This window comes from Mus pahari, chromosome 17 (genome assembly GCF_900095145.1).
Source record: "Mus pahari chromosome 17, PAHARI_EIJ_v1.1, whole genome shotgun sequence".
Classification (NCBI taxonomy): domain Eukaryota; kingdom Metazoa; phylum Chordata; class Mammalia; order Rodentia; family Muridae; genus Mus; species Mus pahari.
Genome location: NC_034606.1, coordinates 7480166 through 7501440, shown reverse-complemented (window position 1 = coordinate 7501440; position 21275 = coordinate 7480166). Strand labels below are relative to the sequence as shown.

The following is a 21275-nucleotide window of genomic DNA, read 5'->3' as shown; positions in this document are numbered from 1 at the left end:
CCTTTCTCTTTAGCATTCTGAATTTATAATTCTACAGCACGGTGCTTTTTTTCCCTGCGATTTCTTCAACACTGCATGTGTCAGATCATGGTGGTTACAGAACCTGCAGAAGTCACTGTATTACGAAACCTTATCAGACCTGTTTAATAAGAGACGGTTTAAGGTAGAAGAAGTAAAATATCTCGTGTAAGGACCACTTTAGTAAAGGAAAACAAAACAAAACAAACAAACGGAAGTACAATTGAAAGGAACATTAAACCAAATGCAAGATCAGCTAAAACAAACCTAAAGGATTCCCAGGAGTGTTCAACTAAGCCAACAGTACTTGGTGAGAAAGGATGATGTAAAACAGGAGGGTCCTGGCTGACTTAAGGACATCAGAAGAGACAGAGATTGTTCTGACCTTTGCTGGATTCTCTGCTTTCATCTTAAGCAGATAAGGAAAGGGCCCACAGACAGTATATCAAGGATGGATGGCCACGGCAAATTGCCAACAGGAGGTCTTCTGAGCAACCAGGGTTATAATGGTCTCTGGTTGTTTCCCAAAGGTTTAAAGATAAGAAGAGTAAGATACACAACAATGTTGGTCAGAGCACGAGATGGCCTTCTGTGTACAAAGTAAAGGATGCTGTATGAATTGCGAATATTATTTCTACCCAAGGCATTTTTCTCCCACTTCCTTCTGCATTTTCCAAAGTCCTTGTCTTGGCTTGCTTAGTTAAAAACATCCCAATCACTAGCTCCAATGTTTCTTGTCCGACCATTCAAGTTCCAATACCTCACATGGTTGAAGGTGGTGACCGAGGAAAAATGTCCTCGCAGATTTCAACATCAAAACATCTCCTCTAACAATTGGAGCAACTTGAAAATTCAAGGCCACCCGAGAACAGGACTGAGAAAAGTTTTCTCCACTATTATGAATACCTCGAAAGACACACTTAATCAACGTTCAATTCTAACATCTATAGTGTAGTGATTCTGACTTCTAGAAACTTTCACAAATGTTAGTACTACCTAGAACTATCAGTAACAACGTTATCATTAATTTTTAGTCATTACATTAACACTTTCCTACATTTTAGTTGGTATTATTAAACCTTGTTTGGTAACAGTACTTACATATGAACATTCATGTCATCTCTGCATGGAATTTTAAATTGCTAATATCTTCTTGCCACAACTGCTTTGTGTCCCTTTATCATGAATAACAATGAATAATAATACTGTTATGGTGTTAAACTGCTTGAAAGACAGATGAGAGCATTTTTTATTCTAGTTTAAGTGGTTCAATACATATCTGTAGTGGCTATTCCTGGTTGTCAACTTGACTATATTTGAAATGAACTACAATCCAGAATTGGAAGGCTCACCAGTGAACCTAGTCTGGAGACTGGGAGATAGAAGTTTCTGATCTGGATCTTGGTATGGAGATCTTGAGACACAGTGGTGATTGAATCCAGAAGATTAAGACAGGGAGATCTCCGAGTCCAAGATCATCTGGGATTAAAGGTGTGGTGGCACACACCTTTAATCTGGGCTACACCTTCTGCTGGGGACCATATAAGGACATTGGAAGAAGGGAGTCTGGCTCTCGCTCTTTCGCCTTCTTGCCGTGTGGGACTCAGCAACTGCTAGATCCTTGGACTTCCATTCACAGCTACTACTGAACCATTGTTGGGATTTGGACTGCAGACTGTAAGTCATCAATAAATTCCTTTACTATATAGAGACTATCTGTAAGTTCTGTGACTCTAGAGAACCCTGACTAATATAATATCCAAGAACAAAGACACCTTTAAAGGTAGAATGTGATGTTCTAGCTACATGAGATCATTAAGTGGATATAATAATCATAATATAAAATAAAATTAAAATTTGGCTAAGCATCTTGAAAATCCTTAATATTAATTTTTTCAATGACTTCTACATCACATCTCTTTCTTATATAACGCAAAACCACACTGGATCCTCTGACAAGATATTCAGTAATTTATATTTCTGTTTCATACCTCCAACCACAATCTAACAATTCAATAATGCTTTATATATTTTCATTTTGGGCAATGGCAAAAGGGAATATATCCATCTTGTTTTACATGATGATTTTTTTTTATTGCTCTAGAGTCTGATCTCTATAACATTGACCTATATACCTTTAGTTTAGATTTTTTTCTATTATTAAATATTGACATAGTAATTATTTCTATTCTTCATAATTATGACAGGACACAACCTGAGAAACTCAAGCACACATATCCTATATCATTTCTCCATCTTAGTGCCTATGACCACAATGTATGGGCTCTTAAATGATTCAGCTTGGGATTCTCATAAAAGAGAGAATAATACAGGATTTCCTTCTCCTGTGTGTCGTACATTCTTGCTTTTCTCTCTTAGCATATATCTTGGGGATGTAATTGTGCATAGATCTACATTTCTATATGCACAAGAAAATTCTATTATAACAAAAATATTAAATACAGTCTAAACATTTCAGTGACTTAAAAATTATATCTTGAATAGAAGATTTATAACTTGTAAAATACATACTAATGCATGCTTAACACCAGTGTGTCAATAGTTACAAATTGAGTGAATGTGAACCTTGTTTGTAAACCCAGCATCTTTAAGATCCATTGTACAAATGAATTAGGAAAGCTGAGTACACAGAGCACAGTCCTGGGGCAAAGGGTTTCAACTTCAACTTTCTCCTTTCAGACTACATGATTCAAAGTCTAGATCTATAAATGAGCCTGAAATCCTCTGATATGTTATTTCACCTATCTCTGGTTTAATTATCTTGTCTTTACATTCAGTGAGTTAAAATAATTCAAATCAAAGCTGAATATCCTAACTGCAATGGTTAAAGTTTATTTTTGTTTTGTTTTTGGTTTTTGGTTTGTTTTATTTTTAGAAAGCATAAATGGTATGCATAAGTTTGACATAATCTTAATTATTTTCTAGCCCAGATATGATGAAGGTCATCCTGCTGGTAACATCATTTTCAGCCTCGGGTTTCTAGAGCACATCAGTATACCTTATAATGACTAGCAGTACACTACAGTCCTCATTACACTACACATAATCTCAAGGAAAAGTCATTCACAAAGGTTATGTAACTCAGACTCCTGTTTTCAAAGATGGTTAGCTTTTTAACTGCTTAAAAACTTCCAAGTTGCTGGGCGGAGGTGGCACACGCCTTTAATCCCAGCACTTGGGGGGCAGAGGCAGGCAGATTTCTGAGTTCGAGGCCAGCTTAGTCTACAGAGTGAGTTCCAGGATAGCCAGGGCTATACAGAGAAACCCTGTCTCGAAAAAACCAAAAACACAAAAACAACAACAACAAAAAACCAAAAACAAACAAAAAAAAACCCTTCCAAGTTGAAGTCACCATTTTAGAAATTAACTTAGTAAAGTTATGAGTTTTAAAAAAGTCTTCCTTACTCAGATAATGCTTATAACGACCTTCTTGTAAAGACATGTACCCACTAGAAAGAGCAAATACAACACCTCCCTCGTGTGAATGGATCATACAGTTGGCATGCAGTGCCTTTTGTTATCTCCTTCATAGTCTTACAATACACATTCTACTATTGTTCCCATCCCACACACTATGTGTGGATAGTTTGGAAGATGATTTGCTGATGTTTCAAAGCATTGTTTTTCAATGGAACCTTATACAACAGACGGGCTGGAGTCCTTGGACAGGTATTTAATATTTTCTCTCACCATTGCCAGTCAGCTTAGTATATTACAACAAATGATTTCTCTAACACTTCAAAGATAGTTATTAAACACTGATAAAGTTCCCAAGAACAACACATAATGTTTGACTGTTACAATCATTAACTGAAATGCAGATACTATTATAATGTATGTTCATCATTTGAAAGTCCATTTTATTTTGCTGAATGGGTCTGACCTAGACAGGCCCTCTGCATATATGCCGTGGTTGTGTATCTTGATCTTTTTCTGGGACACTTAACAGTGGGAGCAGGGGTACTTCTAACACTTGTGCCTGCTTTTGGTACCCGATTTCTCGTACTGGGTTGCCTTGTGTTGGAATTTCAATGGGAATTACATTGAATCTATAGATTGCTTTTGGTAGGATGGCCATTTTCACTAAGGTAATCATACCAATCCATGAGCATGGGAGATCTCTCTCTTTTCTAAGGTCTTCTTCAATTTCATTCTCAAGAGACTTGAAGTTCTTGTTTGGTTACAGTTACCCTATGATATTATATATTATTTGTAAAGGCTATTATATACTATTGTAAAGGCTGTTGTTTCCCTATTTTCTTTCTCAGCCCGTTTTTTCATTTGTATAAAATAAGGCTACTGATTTGTTTGAGTTAATTTTATATCCAGCCACTTTGCTGAAGTTGTTTATCAGCTATAGAAGTTCTCTGGTAGAATTTTGGGGTGGCTTATATATGCTATCATATCATCTGCAAAAGTGATTACTGTATTTCTTCTTTGCAATGTTGCATCCTCTTGATCTCCTTTTGTTCTCTTATTACTGTAGCTAGTACTTTGAGTTCTATATTGAATAGATATGGGGAGAATGGGCATTCTTGTCTTGTCCCTGATTTCAGTGGGATAACTTCAAGTATCTTTCTATTTAATTTGACATTGGCTGTTGGTTTGCTGTATATTGCTTTTATTATGTTTAGGAATGGGCCATGAATTCCTGTTTTCTCCAAATACTTTTAACATGAAGGGGCGTTGTATTTTATTAAATGCTTTTTCACAACTAATGAGATGATCATGTAACTTTTTTCTTTGAGTTTGTTTATATTGTGGATTAAGTTAATGAATTTTTGTATATTGAATCAACTTTGCAACCTTATACCAATCAGAATGGCTAAAATCAAAACCTCAAGTGGCAACACATGTTGGCATGGATGTGGAGAAAGAGGATCATTCTTCCATTCCTGGTGGGATTGCAAACTGGTACAACTACTCTGGAAATCAATCTGCAAGTTCCTCAGAAAATTGGAAATAGATCTACCTAAAGACCCAGCAATGCCACTTTTGGAAATATACCCAAAAGATGCCCTTCCATGACACAGGGGCGCGTGTTCCACTAAGTTCATAGTGACCTCATCTGTGATATCCAGAAGCTGTAAACAATCCAGATGTACCACAACAGAAGAATGGATATAGAAAATGTGGTTCATTTACACAATGGAATACTATTTAGCTATCATGAGTTTTGCAGAAAAACAGATGGAACTAGAAAATATCATTCTAAGTGAGGTAACTCAGACTCAAAAGGACATGCATGGTATATACTCATTAATAAGTGGATATTACCAAAATAAGTGCAGAATACCTAGGATACAATCCACAGAACTCAAGAAGGTTAACAAGCAGAAGGGCCCAAGTGAGAATGCCTCAATCCCACTTGGGAGGGAGAAGTAAATCACAGGAGGCAGAGGGAGGGAGGCATATGGATGGGAGAGGGGTGAAGGAGGGGAAAAGGGAACATGATCAGGTAGGTATGAGGTTGACAGGAGAGAAGCCCATGGGGTCAACAGAAATATGCAACCTCAAGGGGTAGGAAGTAGGGTAGAAAGTGCCAGAGACTTTGGAAGTGAGAGACTCTCAGTACTCAAAGGAAAAGGCCTTAGATAAAATGTCCTACAGTGGGGACAGTCCACCTCCAGTAGAAAGACATGGCAGCAAGTGAGGGATGCGGTTGCCATCCCACACTCAAAAACTCTGTCCCAAAATTGCTCCTGTCTAAAAGATCTGCAGGAACAAAAATGGAGAAGTTACTGAGGAAAAGGCCCAACTTGGGATCCATCTCAAGGAAAAGCTCCAAGGTCTGACACTATTACTGATGCTATTGACAGGAGCCTAGCGTGGATGTCTTCCAAGAGGCCCAACAAGCAGCTGATTGAGACAGATACAGATACTCACACCCAACCATTCGACTGAAGTTTAGGACCCCTGTTGTTAAATTAGAGAAAGGCTGGAAGAAACTGAGGAGGAGGGCAACCCCATAGGAAGAACAGCAGTCTCAGTTAACCTGGACCCCTGAGATCTCTCAGACACTGAACCACCAGCCGCATAGCATAAGTGAGCTTGTCTGAGGCCACCTGAGGACTACATGGTCTGGCCTCAGTGGGAGAAGATGCACCTAACCCCAGAGAGACTTGAGACCCCAGGGAGTGAGGAGGCCTGGCTATCATGGGAGACAGAGGGAGCATCCTCTTGGAGACAGGAGAGAGAAGTGATGGGATGAGGTACTGTGGGAGGGTCGACCAGGAAGCGGGAGAAATGACTAGACTGTAAAAAAGAAAAATGAAACGTGAATACATGTTTCTGTGTGAGTGTATATGTCACATGAATTCCAATACCCGCAGAGGCCAGAGGAAGGTGTTGGATCCCCTGAAATTGAAGTTACAGACAGGTTTGAGTTACTGTGAGTGGGGCAGTTGCAGAATAGCAAGTGCTTTTATTTTCTGAGCCACCTCTCCAGACCAGCACTCATGGGTTTTAGTGAAATTGATTAACATTATAATCTAATGATATCCTCAGATGTCTTTAATATCTTACTGCCTGCCTAGCGACACACTGAGGTAGGTTAGACAGAAAACACTATACATGTCCTCTCCAGAATGAAGACCCTTCTGGTTTATTAGATGGAAATACCATAAAATTCTCTGACAAAAGTGTAAAATTGACCCCTCTTTGGATTTGTATCTGGCCTGAAATAACTAACAGCACAAAAAGAATATTCTTACAAATATAGAAATTGCTTAGTAGCTAGCCAGCAACATAACTAAGTCCCACCTCTAGTGGATTATGTGTTCTCACACAATAACATCTAGTAACTAAGTCTGTCCACAAGCTGGTGTTCAGCGGCTAGAGGCCCTATTTAATTAAGGAGATGGGTTTGTATGTTTATGATTCAGGGTAAAGCCTGGAGGTCATACTATTGCTCACGTTTAAAAAATCTCTTTTGGCCTCATCACCTTTTTTTCTTTTCTAATGACACTTATTTCTGTAAAATATCCGATCAAAAATATAATGCCACATAATTTTAAAATACAAATGCATAATGCTATATTGAATATGTTCATATAATTCATGTCAGGATGATTCTCTTCAGTTATAAAAAAGCCTTCTTTTTTTAAAAAAAAAGTATTATTAATCTTGCGAAAATATGATGTTAAGATAAATGTACTTATCAGACATAGACATAGAAAAACATAGCCAATGTAACTTAGGAGGAAAGTTATCTAGAAATAACCTAATGGGGCCCATCATGTGTGGTTTTCTATATTTTATTATTTGATGTAGTCATAAATCACAAGATGTATACTCCTGGCTAAAACATCTTCTGGGAATAAAACTCATTCATTACAAAGTTAATGTTGAAAAGCACTTTGTAAATCAAATGAAGCAGAACCACTAAGACTCAAAGCCCTGCATGTCTGAGAGTCCCTAGGTCAAAGTTGCACACATGCAGAAGCTAAATCTACATGATTGAAATGACAGGTCTAAACACTGCAAAGATATATTTTGTAGAATGGCTATTGTGTACAAACCACTGTGACCACAGATGAAGCCTACTTTTCTTGTGCAATCATGGAGAATAGGGATTTTTGTTTCTTTTTAAAAGAGATATGGAAAGATCTTTCTTCTTCTATTTTTACCTATTGACAACATAATGAAAATGACCTTATTTTGTTTGCTCCTGGCTGTTAATTTTCAATCTCCATGTTCAGTTTCATAATGGTACATCAAGAATAAAATAAAATAAAATAAGATGAATTTTTGCTATTCTGCTTTCCTAAGCCTACATACATAATGCTGAGAGTAAGGCAGCAATAATTGGTTGTCTGACCAGTAATTCAAACCAGACTAGTAAATATGAACAGTGTAAATTAGTTATAGCACATGGGCAAGCAATTAAAAATTACAGGACCTTATCTTGCTTAGACCTTATTAAGAGCACATACTAGCAACCAGTCATTGCTTCTTAACACCTCCAAAAACCTTTTTGTAATGCTTATCCAATTTTCTCTTCTACAAGAGATCTCATAAAAATAACCCTGTTTGTGACAAGTCTATCCAAATAATCTTCACACAGAGATTTTTTTATAATTCTCCATAATATCTTTCACAAAAACTTTCCGAATATGTTGAAATGAGAGAAGTGTTTAAAACTGTCTTGCCATTGACACATTTTCAATAGAATATTTACCCATGGTCTATCCCTGCCTACCAGAATGAGGATTATCACAGAAAATATTTCCCACTTCAATTATGTAAGGCACCATAATATGTGCATACAATCAAAAGGCAACTAACTTCAATGAAATGTTTCTACAAGTCAGTATGTCACTGCACATCAGCTTTCATGTAGCCATTCATTTTGAATCACTCTAGTATCATTTTGATATCAAAAATAATACTTAGAATTTTAAGCCTTAATCCATCAAAGTCAGTGTATCCACTCAGCAATCAATTTATATTGATGGGGGAAGTCTTACATGTATGCCTTACTAGAAGCTGAAATTACTGCTGGGCTATTGGATATCATTAATCATTTTTGGAAAACTCTGAGGATTCTGAACTGCATGGAAAATGATATGAAGGGAGGAATTAAATTAACTTGTGCCATGGAAAGTGCGTGCATTTGCAAATTTCCCAATGAAAGGGAGGAGTCCCTGCCCCTGCCTCAGACTGCAGCCAAAGACCAGGGAGCTGAGTAATGTGGTTGCCTCTGAGTCCATCAGTCATTTTCCATGAGAGAGTGTTCCAAATGCATTGAGGAAAGGTCATTTTTCCCTCCTCCTTTTGGTCACAAAGTTCTAAGTTAAGACTTCCCACAGTATATTTGACCTACGAGACAAGCAAACGAAAACTTGTGAGGGTGCTGTGTGGTGCTCTCACTCAAAAATCTAACATTTTCCAAATAGCTAAAATTGTTTTCTGTGCCTGAGACTTTTAAATTCCAAGTCCCTGACATACATTGGCCACTTCTACAATACATATAAGATGGTGATTGTCCCTAATTATTTACTTTTAATATCCAAATAGATTATGGGCAATGGAATTTTTTCCTTCAACTTGCTACCTTAAAAGATGTTGGCCATCCGCTGGAAGATTTCACCAGGCATAGTGTTAGCAATGGCATCCCAGATTTCTAGCCCTTCTGTCTTTGGTATTCATCAAATTTGGTATTAGCATCAGCCTTGTGGAAGAATAGACTTACATCTTGAAAGCGCAAGAATCTCAAAAAACAAATTCTGTCTCTAAACATCATATTAGCTTCTTCTTTAAGCTATGGAATCCCCAAAGGAATCTGCGAGTTACGGAATCACTGTGAACTTGCCCGATGCTCTAAGAGGACACTAGGAAAGGTCGGGGAAGACGCTTCCTGTACCAGTGTACTAGTACTTGGGATGAAGCTCGGCCTACAGACAGCAATGATCAACAAAGGCATTTGGAAAGTTAAGAGCAAACTAAGACTCCAGTATCCAGGAAATAGAAGCTTAATGGAGACTATCAGTGGCATGGCATGAAGAGCGAGAGACAGGAAGCACTGACCAAGAAGCAGAATGGAATCAGTGTCGGTGCCCTAAACGCTGAAGATTAACACGGCCAGACCTCAGAATTTCAGAGTGAAACGTCACCTCAGGATATCCTGCACAAGAAATAGATGGCATTCCTGAAGGTTACTGTCTGGAGAAATAGGGAAAAAAAAAAAACTCTTTAAAAATTTGCTGACTGAAGATTTTCGTTCTTTCACACATGATCTGGCCCAAAGCACACATTCTTGACAACCCTGTGGAACAGAATCCCTGTCTCTCCTGTACCTTGCAACATGAATACATAGAAAGGAATATCAAGATCAGCACAATCTTTTTATTCTAAAATATCACTAGTTTGATACATTTGAACACATAAAGTTTAATTTTCAGGCATTTCAGTAGAAGTGTAATGTTTCAGTCTAAATAGACTCTGACCTATTAGTTAAAAATAATATCTTTAATTAGTAGTTGGGATGGGCATGTACAAAATTCTGCTGAATCTCTTTCTTTTCTATGAAGCTTCCTTCCTGATTGTAACTTAAATACAAACTCATACAATTAATTTCAGACTGTAAACTTTTCACTCCTACTTGCTGTAAATCAGATTTAATTGCCCTATTTCTTGACCTACTAGTTTTCACATGTCTAAATTATATTAATTCTCTACTTCCCAAGTCAACTAATTCTTACGCAGAGACGCTATGTTAATACAAAAAAATCTGTAAGTCTGTGCTACCGTACAATGTGACAGGAGCTATTTTATCTGAACAGAGTCACCTATAATCTCATGCATACATTTACTTAACAATCATGTATTCAAACAGAACATAAACAGAGTTTTGTGAATCTAATTTTATAAAAGCTTTAACATGTTTTTCAAAATACAACCTGTGCACCCTGCAAACTATACATGATGAAATGCATATTTGTAAATTAACTTATCCGAGTATGGAAGAATAGAGAATGCATTTGTCCCAATATCAAATGGCCCATATAGCTCTGTAGCTCTGAAATGACAGCTTCTCTATATCTTTCTGAAAACTAGAAAGCGTGTCATTTATGACTGTACCTCACACAAACATTTGCACACGGATTCACAGTAAGAGGCAGTCTCCCCTGATGGAAACATCATGGACCCAGGTGTCACACAGATCTGGCTTTGGGAATCATCCAGATGATCACTGCGGGGCCAATCTGATATGAGCTACGTTTTATATCGCACAGTATTGGGTACATATTGGGTAACCGATGAATGCTGAATTCCTTTCTTTCTTTGCTGAAAGTTTAAAAGTCCATGATTGAAAACTTTTACAAAATGCAAAACCAGGATCAATTGACAATGGATTCAACTTAATGCCACATATCAATGGTATTTTAGAAGGTGTATATGATTAGTTGAATAGTGGCACACAGGACAAAATAAAATCATATTTAGGTGTCAAGCAAGAATGAAGGAAAAGAGAATCAACTGACGCTGTCAGTGTCATAGATAAAATGGAGACAATGATCACTTAGGTGTTTATCAAATGAATTGCTGAGGAAGAACTCATAGTGCTTTTAGGAAAGGTGGTATTCAAGCAGCCTGAAAGTTTCCAATTCCTTTATTTGAGGAACGATCAATGGAGGAACATATTCCTTCTTAAACAGTTTTGTATACCCTTTGATATAGTCACAAAGCATGAAGAAAAGTATTAGCCTGAGTTCTCTTTCATGCTCCCACTTCCCTAGCATCCCAGAGCTCTGGCCAGAACTGTTCTTACCTCTAGAAATATCGCTGTACAATAAAACCAGTAGTTGCACGGATGAACCAAGGATGATAAAACAAAGCTTTGATTTGTGAGCCCAGACTTGGTTCTTTCCTCCTTGCCACCAGCCAAAAGGACTCTACAAAATCATGTGCATCACTCAGGTAAATGTGTTCCTATAGGCTAAATGGCACACTGAGTGAACATGACAAAGAAGTTCATTAAGATCTCCATTCCCAAGTTGTACACTCAGTTTCCTTACGTTTATTTAATTACTGGGGGAAGCTCTTATATAAAGCTGCTGTTCTGTATCAGTAAATCTTCCCTCTTCAGCCTTCAATGCAAATGAACACTTGAGTAATGTCAATAAAATTGAAAATAAGTTGATATAATCAATAGTAAGCAATAACAAATAAGACGAAGTAGAGTCTGGGTCCTTCTAAATGAGGCGCCCTTTATCCACTCAGGATCTTTGAGATTGCTAATAGTAATAAGCCTCCAGGGCATTGTAACTCTTTGGGAGGTACCAGGCATTACACAAATCCAATACAATCAGTAACAGACTTAAAATATATGCACTCAGTCGCCCTGGTCCAGAGAGCACTGTGACAGCACAGCGTAATTATTGTACTTTCGAGGTTCTCTCGGCCTAAGGAGGGAGTGAAAGTGCTTTGGCAAGTGAAATGCTATTACCAAAATCTGCGTTTGAAAAGTGAAGTCTAAAATGATTTTATTTTCAGGACCCTTAAAATTATATTTGTCTCAACTGTAATAAATTAAGAAATGAAAAGTTCATCATAAATGTTCTATATAACCCATACAAAATTTTTAATGATTACATGTTATATGTGTGAAACCTATTATAGTCAAGTTTCTAATTTATAAAGGCATTGTTCTAAGAATTCATATTTTTAAATAAGAGTTTATGTGTATTATTTAGTATAGCATATATGTGTATATAAGAGTGTGTAGGTGTGTGTCATATAATATATGTATATATGTTTTTGAAAATTTCATACATTTATATCATATTCAGCCCCTTCCCCAATCCCCTCACATCCACTTCCCATCCCTTAACTACCCAACTTTGTGTCCTCTTATTTTTCATGTTAACCCATCACATCCAACTTGTTCTGCTTACATATTCTTTGATGGGTAGCCTTCTAGTGCAGAATCTCCTGCTTAATAGGAGCTACTACATTCCTAGGGAAAACTGACTTATCTTCTAGGAGGTCTCAGTTGCCTATAGCTCCTCTAGGCAGCGTCTGCGAGATCTTTGCAAACTCAAGCCAGGCAAATTACAAGCTTGAAGAGAAGAGGTGGGTGCAAAGTCCCACACCTAGCCAAGGTACATTTTTAAACTTAAAAAATTTTAAGTGGCCCTAAGACAGGGTATTTAAGTGACCCTGATGGTGACACCATTATATACCTGGCACCTGCAGGTAAAAAGAGTGGAGTTTAAGAAATGCTCCCAGTGCTTTTAAACCTCATTGATATATCGGACAATAGCATGACCACATCTCACTTAGCACACTGCTAAGTGTGTAGAAACACTCAACAGCTTTGTAGAGATTAATAACCTATGTCTCGTAGGAAAAATCTGTCTGATTAAGTTCAAAGAATCTGAAATCTGACTCATTTTGCAGATAGTTCCCTCCATAGTAAAGAACAGAGGCATGAGCCAAAAACACAATGCAAAGCAAAAAACAAATCAAAACAAACAAGCAAACAACAAAAAAACCACATCTCAGTGCCAAAGTAGGACCTGGACAGGGTTCACTTCGGCTGTGTTTGCTTGGTAGAGGAACAGAGGGGTGAAAAATCCTTTCACTGCCCAGAGAAAAACCAAGACTCTGCATGCTTCACCCCACGATCTGAATCTCTTGTTTTTATTTGAACCCGTTCAGCTGGATCGTTTCAGGAAACAGACAAGCATCTTGAGGCAATGGCTGATAAATACTTTTTATTCAGATTGATGGTCTGCAGTGTATGACGATGGGTGGGAAACTGGGGGTTTTCTTCAGAATACACACTGGGAGAGTTGGGAGTTTGCTGGATGTTGTTAGGAACTATGGGACTCACAGATTAGAAGCTCTTCGGGTTTGAATGGACTTTACAGTTTCTTGTCCACACCCATGTGGACTATCTTAGCTGATCTGAGTAAGAGAAACAAATGTGACTTGGCCACCAGCTTCCAGAGAATGCTGAAGGCTGTGGTGTAACACTAACCACACTGCTGCACTGCCCTACCCTCACTCTAAGTGTGGAACTGGCCCTGCCACAATTCAATTCTGGTGGCAGCTATTTCACATAAAAGGAGCCTTGCAAAAGTGTAGAAATATTCATTAAAATGGGACCTTGGAATCCTTTTGTAACATAGTTCCAGAAAACCAAGCCTACAAATACTGATTTCCAAGCTCTGGTTTTCGACACACTAGGTTATCGCCAATTATCTCCAAGGGTGATATAACAGTTTTACAAAATTAATTTCACTCCATTTTAATTTAACAAGGTTCACATCTGGAAAATTGAATGCAGAATTTGTTGGTTGAAGTGAAAGTAAAGAACAGCTGAATCCATTAACTCTGCTCCTATAACCTAAAGCTCTTTGCTTAATTTTGTTAAATTCATTAAGGATTTTGCTTTTAAGTTGGACCTTCTGCCTCATTCTAATAGAGTGGCAAAATGCTATGGTCAAGTTGCAAACTATTTATGGAAGGGTAATTATAAATATGCAAAGGCTCTGCTGAATCCAGTAGCAGGCAGTGGCAGGGAGCCTCCACCACTGTGTGGTTAAGGAGATGGATGACTTACATGTCCTTCCCTTTAGTCACATATTAGCTTCCCAAATGACTTATTGAAAATGGAAATGATACCCCTTAAATACTGATGAGTTATCTCCACTTATCTTCAAGTTGGTTATAATCATTTTTAAAAGAAAATGTGTATTTTTAAGTGCCAGAAAATTATTCAAAAAACAAGCACAGAACATAATTTCCAACAGTCACTACAAAGAAAAAAAAGAAAATATTCAATAATTTTCCTCAATATATTGATAACATGACATATGAATTTTTAATTTATTGTCTAGTTTATAAGTCAGATAAGACAAAACAAATGCCTATAATATAGGGAGTTGGGCCTATATACTGAGTAAAAAATTTCACAAGAATACCTTTTTCCCCATTTGAAAGATATTTCAATACTCTATTGGTAGACAAGGTTAGTATATATGTAATGGTATATTTTTCAAGGTCAAATTTCCCATCATTACTTTTGCAATAGCAGTATAAAATGGAATAATTTCTTTTGTGGATCATAACAATACTGGAAGAACTTTTGGCAGGCCAGGGAATTCCCCTGAACCTTTTCAATGGCAAAGATGTAAACAAAGAAGAACATCAAATAAAGTAGGAAAGAGACAGGGACCAGATGTAAACATACCACCACACTGGAGTCAAGGCTGTAGAGTGGCCAGAAGAGAAACATTTCAGGAAAAAAACAAACAAAACAAAAGTCAAACAAAGACACAGTCCAGTAGAACCTGAATTGAGGAATGGCAGCCACAGAGACCAAGAAATGACAACGCAGTCCTGGCAGTCACCTTTAGTCGGGTATAACTGAGGAAGTGAAGTAATGTAGCACATGTGAATTCAAGATCAGGGAGGAAATACAAATGCATTGGGGAAAGCATTCAAGATCAGGGAGGAAATACAAGTGCATTAGGGAAAGCAATATACGATTTTCTTCTAAAAGTACAGTAATCAAAAGTGCAGGAGAAGAATATGTCACCATCTAACGGTAGACGGAAAAAAACATGACAAATAGGAGACAATTCTGTAGTGTGTGTGTATGTGTGTGTGTGTGTGTGTGTGTGTGTGTGTGTGTAGCATTTCTACATGCAGTTTGTGAGACAAATACAATATGCAGTACTCAAATCACCTAGTTACCTAGAAAGCAAGGCCATAAGAAGACGAAAAGCCACACAATTACACATTTATTTTTGCGCAACCACTTTTGATTTTGCAGAAAAAGAAAATGAGAAATAATTTGGTAAAATGTATATAATGTATCAGACATCACTGCATCTACATTTTCTTTCTATTTCTGTGTTTAAAACATTTTTAAAGATGCTTGGCCATTCACATTCACAAACCAATGTGTAAATGCAATGGCCAGAGCAAACATGTCTAAGAGGACCAACATATCCCCAGTACCACCAAGACCATCGGCCTGCCCCTCACAAATTCTTGTTCACCTGAAACCAAGAGATCAAAGGAGACCACAGCAGTATGAAATATAACTGCAGTATACATGGCTAAAATAAATGTGACTTATAGGTGGAACAGAAAAAGTAGACTTTTCCAAAAGTAAAGTTTCCACTTTATTTGTTATTCTCTTCCATAAAAATTTCCAAATAAGAACTTCACAGTGCAGCCGTCATAGTTCAAAAAGATGTAATCAGACCAGGTGTTGACTGCAGAAGAGGAAAGTGGGTAGGAGGGGCACGGGCCCGCTTCATCTTTCCCTGGTGTTATCCTTGCAGTAAGAGATGCAGGCGTTGTCACAGTTCATTACAAAACCCAATGGCTTTACATGTCCCGACACATGCTTCATTTAAATGAATACATTGTGATTATTATAATTAGGCTCCTACCTAAAATTTTAGCATGTGCTGAAACAAATAGCAGTTCTTACACGTTACTGTCACCTACACCACATTGATCCAGGGCCTTTGGGCATGCTGGCATAGCATGGAAAAACCACCCAGCAAAGGCACTATCTTTTGAGAAACTAATCAGAAAATCAAGCCAGAGAAGTAAATGTAACACATAGAGCAAGAAGATGAACAGCAAGTTTGTTTCAGAAAAGGACAGTGGATGGGATTATCACAGCAACATTTTCAGATAGACTATGACCTAACTTTATTCATAATAGAAATTCTATATATCTCAAAAAAGCAGAACTATCACATCCAACATGAATAGGTTTATTAATTGCCCCAAGCAAAAATAAAAAGAAAGAAAGAGAAAGAAAGAAAGAAAGAAAGAAAGAAAGAAAGAAAGAAAGAAAGAAAGAAAGAAAGAGCAAAAAGAAAAAAATCAGAAGAAGAAAATGCCACCTGAATGGACCGAAGAACTGTTTCCTAAAGAATCTAGGATAGAAATTTTTCACTAGAAGATTATGACTTGAGAGTAGATAAAGTCACACTTTCAGCAGTCATCAGTTAAAGATGGCACAGGCTAATCGTGGTTTATAAAACCAATGCTTCAAAGGAACCTAACAACAAATATCATTTTACCAAATAAAAGCAAAAGAATAATGCCCCAAGTGGGTAGTTGCGGAGAAAAACATTTTTAAATAACAACAAAGCATAAAAGCCCTCTTTCAATTACATTGAAAATTCATGATCACTTCGTGTAAAATTTTTATTATCAGAGTTACAATCAAACATCGATCTATAGACACTTTAAATGTTTTGAATTCAAATTCCCCATTTATAAAACATATTGTTATATTTTGTGCAAATGTTCAAAATTCAAAAGTTTCCCTGCTTCCTGATTCACTGCAAGCAGTTCTCACCCACAAAGGCCCCAGACAGAGCAAGGTTGCCGGCTGCACCACCAGTTGTGTTTATCCCCCCTGAACATACAGATGTTAAATGACCATACCTCACGAGTACATGCCTGCCGCAACTCATGTTTCACTTTCCGAATACGCTGGTTTAAAACAGAGCAGACTGCACTTTTGATAACATCTGCTACAACAAATAACAAAAAAAGAGTGTGAAGTCTGATGAATGTTTAAACAGAACATTTTTTATGGATCAGCTAAATCTTTTCTGCTTTTTAATTAAAAGTAAAGAAAATGGAACTTAATTATCCTGTAAAGATTAGCTTGTGGGCATCTTCCTGTAAATTACTTCTAATTGAAAGCAAATTGTCAAGTGACATTCAAAGTACTGTCCTTTAAAACACAGCTGTTCCATTGCTGATTTTGGTGCAACTCAGTGTTGTCTTGTTACAATATGGCATATTTGAATATTTTAACAATTTCACTGGTTTTGTATAGATTTCCATTTAACATATCTTAATCACATTTCTTGGTATAAAAAATGTTAGATTAGCATCCATAAGTGGTTTTCAGCATCATGAACTAGCCTACCATGGGTATTTTCCACTGAAGTTTGTTTCCTACTTGTCTGTTGAAAGCAGTGCTGATCTGAACACACTAGTCTAGGAAGCAGGTGGGTGACACTAGGTTGCTGTCACATCTCAGCACTTCACGAAGCCTTGTGTAATTAAGCCACACTTTGTTAATGATTTAAAAGATATAAAAGTTCATGTCAATAAAAACCAACAACTACAGATGGGCTCTTTCTCAAAATTAAACATTTAAAAAAAAGCCAGTCCTTTAAAAATACTTTTTAAAATTTCAGGGCTGGGCTGGAAAGGAAACTCAGCAGTGAAGAGGCCTTTCAGTTCTTTCTGAGAACCTGAATTCAGTTCCCAGCAGCTAGCTGCTGGCTCACAACCATCTGTAACTCTAGTTCCAGGCGACCTGATATACTTTTGTGGCCTCTGTGTGTATACCTGCAGGCAAAATATCCGCATACATGAAATAAAATAAATAAGTCTAAATACTTCTAATTACTGCACGATATAAAGTCAGATAAAATGAATTCCAATGCAAGCCTTTGATGTAAATTCTGTTCATAAGCGTAACATACATATATTTGCTGCTACTAATTAATTTCTGCTTCTAGACACTTAGATATTATTATTTACCAATGACTGTTGGCTGACTACTACTGCTTAACATTGTAGTTAAATGTAGCTTGCTGCTTTTCTACCTGACCATTTTGTTACCAGAAGTACCAAGGCTTAGATATTTTATATATGAATAAACGCCAATATCTTTAACTCTGTTCTCCAGTTAGCTAATATCTTAATTAACCATTTATTTAATTCTAAGTTATGCCACATGTCTGCTAAGCTGGTCCTCAGTTTCATGCAATCATGTTTAGTGACTGGGGTGAATCTCTACACCTATTTCCGCTGAATTCCTTTCACTCTCTTTATCAGATATCTCACTTCAATCATGACTCAGCTCATTGGCCAATCAGCCTTTTATTGACAGTTGACACTTCCATTTATTACAAGAGATTATCTCTACATACCATTGTATCAGCTCCAGAAATAAGAAAATAAAATCTCCCCTTTAATGGAACTTAAACTTTGATATTATAATTACATGCCTTTCTTCCCCTTTCTCCCTCCAATCCTTCCCATATATCTCTCCTTCTTTCCCTTCAAATTCATAGCTGGTTTTTATACTAATTGTTATTGCATATATATAATGTTTAAGGACTGACTCTTTGGTACCTGGCAGCCAATTGTGAACTCTTCCTGGAAAAGTTCACGTCTCCCACTCCCAGCTTCTTCGGCTAGAAACAGTTCTTTGTATAGAGTCGAGGCTGCATGGACTGTTACCCGTCTTTTTTTCATATATGTCCATTGACTGGTGCCAGCCTTTTCAACTCACAGTTGAGCAGTTTGTCATATTTCATAGATGTAGTTCCAATAGAACTAAGAGATTAAATCTCATAGCAAACTCCTAGAGCCTAGTTTTTGCTACCTTTTCACCCTCTATCCTCAGTCTTTCCTAGCATTAGATGTAGGAGTATTTTATCGATGCATTTATTAGGACTGCATGACACAACTCCATACTTTGATTGGCTATGGTGTCTCTGCTGGTCTACATCTGTGGCAGAGGGAACTACATCTTCAACATTGGCTAAAGCTTGGCTAAAGATTTTCATGGCAAGATTCATGGAGACAGAAATGGATGGCACATGCCTTTAATCATAGAACTTGAAATGAAGAGGCTGATAGATCCCTGTGAGTTCAAAGCCATCCTAGTGTAAATAGCAAGTTTCAGTACAGCAAGAGCTACTTAATAGAAAGACCATGTCTTGCCCCAGTACAGGGGAATGCCAGGGCCAAGAAGTGGGAGTCAGTGGGAAGGGGAGTAGGCGGGGGGAGGGTATAGGGAACTTTCGGGATAGCATTTGAAATGTAAATAAAGAAAATATCTAATAAAAAGAGTTGAATAAATAAATAAATAAATAAATAAATAAATAAATAAATAAATATCCTGGAGAAGTTAAAAAGAAAGAAAGAAAGACCATGTCTCAAAGTAGGAGGAGGAAGTGGAAGAGGAGGAGAAGGAGGAGGAGAAGGAAGAGGAGGAGGAGGAGGAAGAGGAGGAGGAGGAGGAGGAGGAGGAGAAAGAGAAAGATTATTTATGTAGACTTTGTAAGAAAGGGAACCTCCAAAGCACAATTTAGTGTCTTACACTTTTATGTCTGTTTAAGCATGATGCTAAAGCATATTTAATTGATGAAACAGTAAAAATAAAAGAAACATGGCAAAAAAGAAAAACTTGTAGTTTTTTGCTAACTTTAAAAGAATTGAAAAACAAAAATAAATAAATAAGTGATGCCTAAATTTGGCTTTTAACTACAAACACACATTTCCCTAGTGATAAAATTATTTTGTCACCTGTAATGTCAATGTCATAAATACCATTAATTATCTTTTAAAAAATGTACTGAAGAACTCCTGCTAATAATCCAAATTATCATTTAAAATGTCATTATATAATAAGTGCAAACTTTAACTCATATAATGAAAGAAAGAAGCAAAATTTCAGGAGGTGTTTAAAGTTTGTCAAATGAAACTTCTATTACAGGTACCAAATTAAAATTTTATACTCCTTTAAGTAACGGAGAAACTGTCCAGTAACATAAAAGTCATTATGACTTTACTCTAAATCTGAAGTTTAATCTGAAACTTGATGAATAAAGTTTAGGATATGAAGTACTACATAGATATGATAAGATATTATTCAAAGCAATATCCTAACTCCATAATACAAACAGTAAAATCTGAGACCCAGTCCTCAAGACTGTGATGTGTGTGTGAGTGTGTGTGTGTATGTGTGTGTGTGTGTGTGTGTGTTTCTAAAGATAGAATTTAAGAAAATGGTATTCTACAACTGTGCTAAAGCCTTACACCAAGATTGTGAAACATTTATTCTTCAATTTTAGTGCAGAAACCTTCATTTCTAAAATATTACCAAGGAATGCTAATATGATTGTAAAGCAAGGAACACTTTTAGTTTAAAAAATTAGCCACTAATTAAATATTTAAATTGTTTCTTTGACATATATTAGGAAATTTATATTCAAAGAAAGAATCGTCTACATATCTTTACATTACAACACTTTTAAATATACATGATAAAGAAGGACAACATTTGGTTCGAAAGGAAAAGTATATGTTTCTATGAAACATCCCAGATTTCATTACTCACATTTGAAATGTTCTGTATGAGTCAAGTTGAATCCCTAAAATGAACACAATTTTCTGTTATTTCTGATCCTGCTGAAAAATTTCCAGGAGAACTTTCATGTACCCACTTGAATTTTTATCTAAATAGTCTAATAAATGCCAATGTGTATTTCACTAATTTGAAATACAACCAAATATTGTAATCTGTACATTAAATAAACATGCTTCAGCTTTGACCCTCTAAAGAGCAACAAGAATTGGACTGAAATGAGGGTGAAAAACACTAAAGTCAAGGTAACCATTTTTCCCTCTGCTCAGGACCCATAAGAAATTAGAGTTGCTGCCCATGTTATCGCTCCCATTTCCACAGGAACACTATTCTCCCCTTGCTTCCTATCAATAATCTTCCATTTTATTCAATTGTCAACCCTAGATTCAAATCAATACTCTGATTTTATACTGAAGTACTCTCTCCCTTTAATGATATAAATAATCATCCTTGGATTTTTTTTTTTTATTGCTCCACAACTAAAGAAAAGAGACGGAAAGAAGGAAGGAAAGAAGGAAGGAAGGGATGGAGGGAGGAAGGGAAGGGAAGGGAAGGGAAGGGAAGGGAAGGGAAG

The 21275-nt window shown here is 36.8% G+C and overlaps 1 protein-coding gene across 3 annotated transcripts in view; it reads right to left on the bottom strand.

Moving 5' to 3' along the window:
* The window catches only part of Zfpm2 (zinc finger protein, FOG family member 2), a 440237-nt gene that overhangs the window by 384659 nt on the left and 34303 nt on the right, over nucleotides 1-21275 (bottom strand). Inside the window, exon 1 of one of the 3 annotated variants that reach the window (XM_029547888.1) lies at nucleotides 16969-17075. The exons of the other annotated variants lie outside the window; for them this stretch is intronic. The gene's annotated coding sequence lies outside the window, so the exon portion shown is untranslated. Of the gene's footprint in view, nucleotides 1-16968; nucleotides 17076-21275 lie in introns of those variants that run through there. 3 annotated transcript variants of the gene reach the window in all.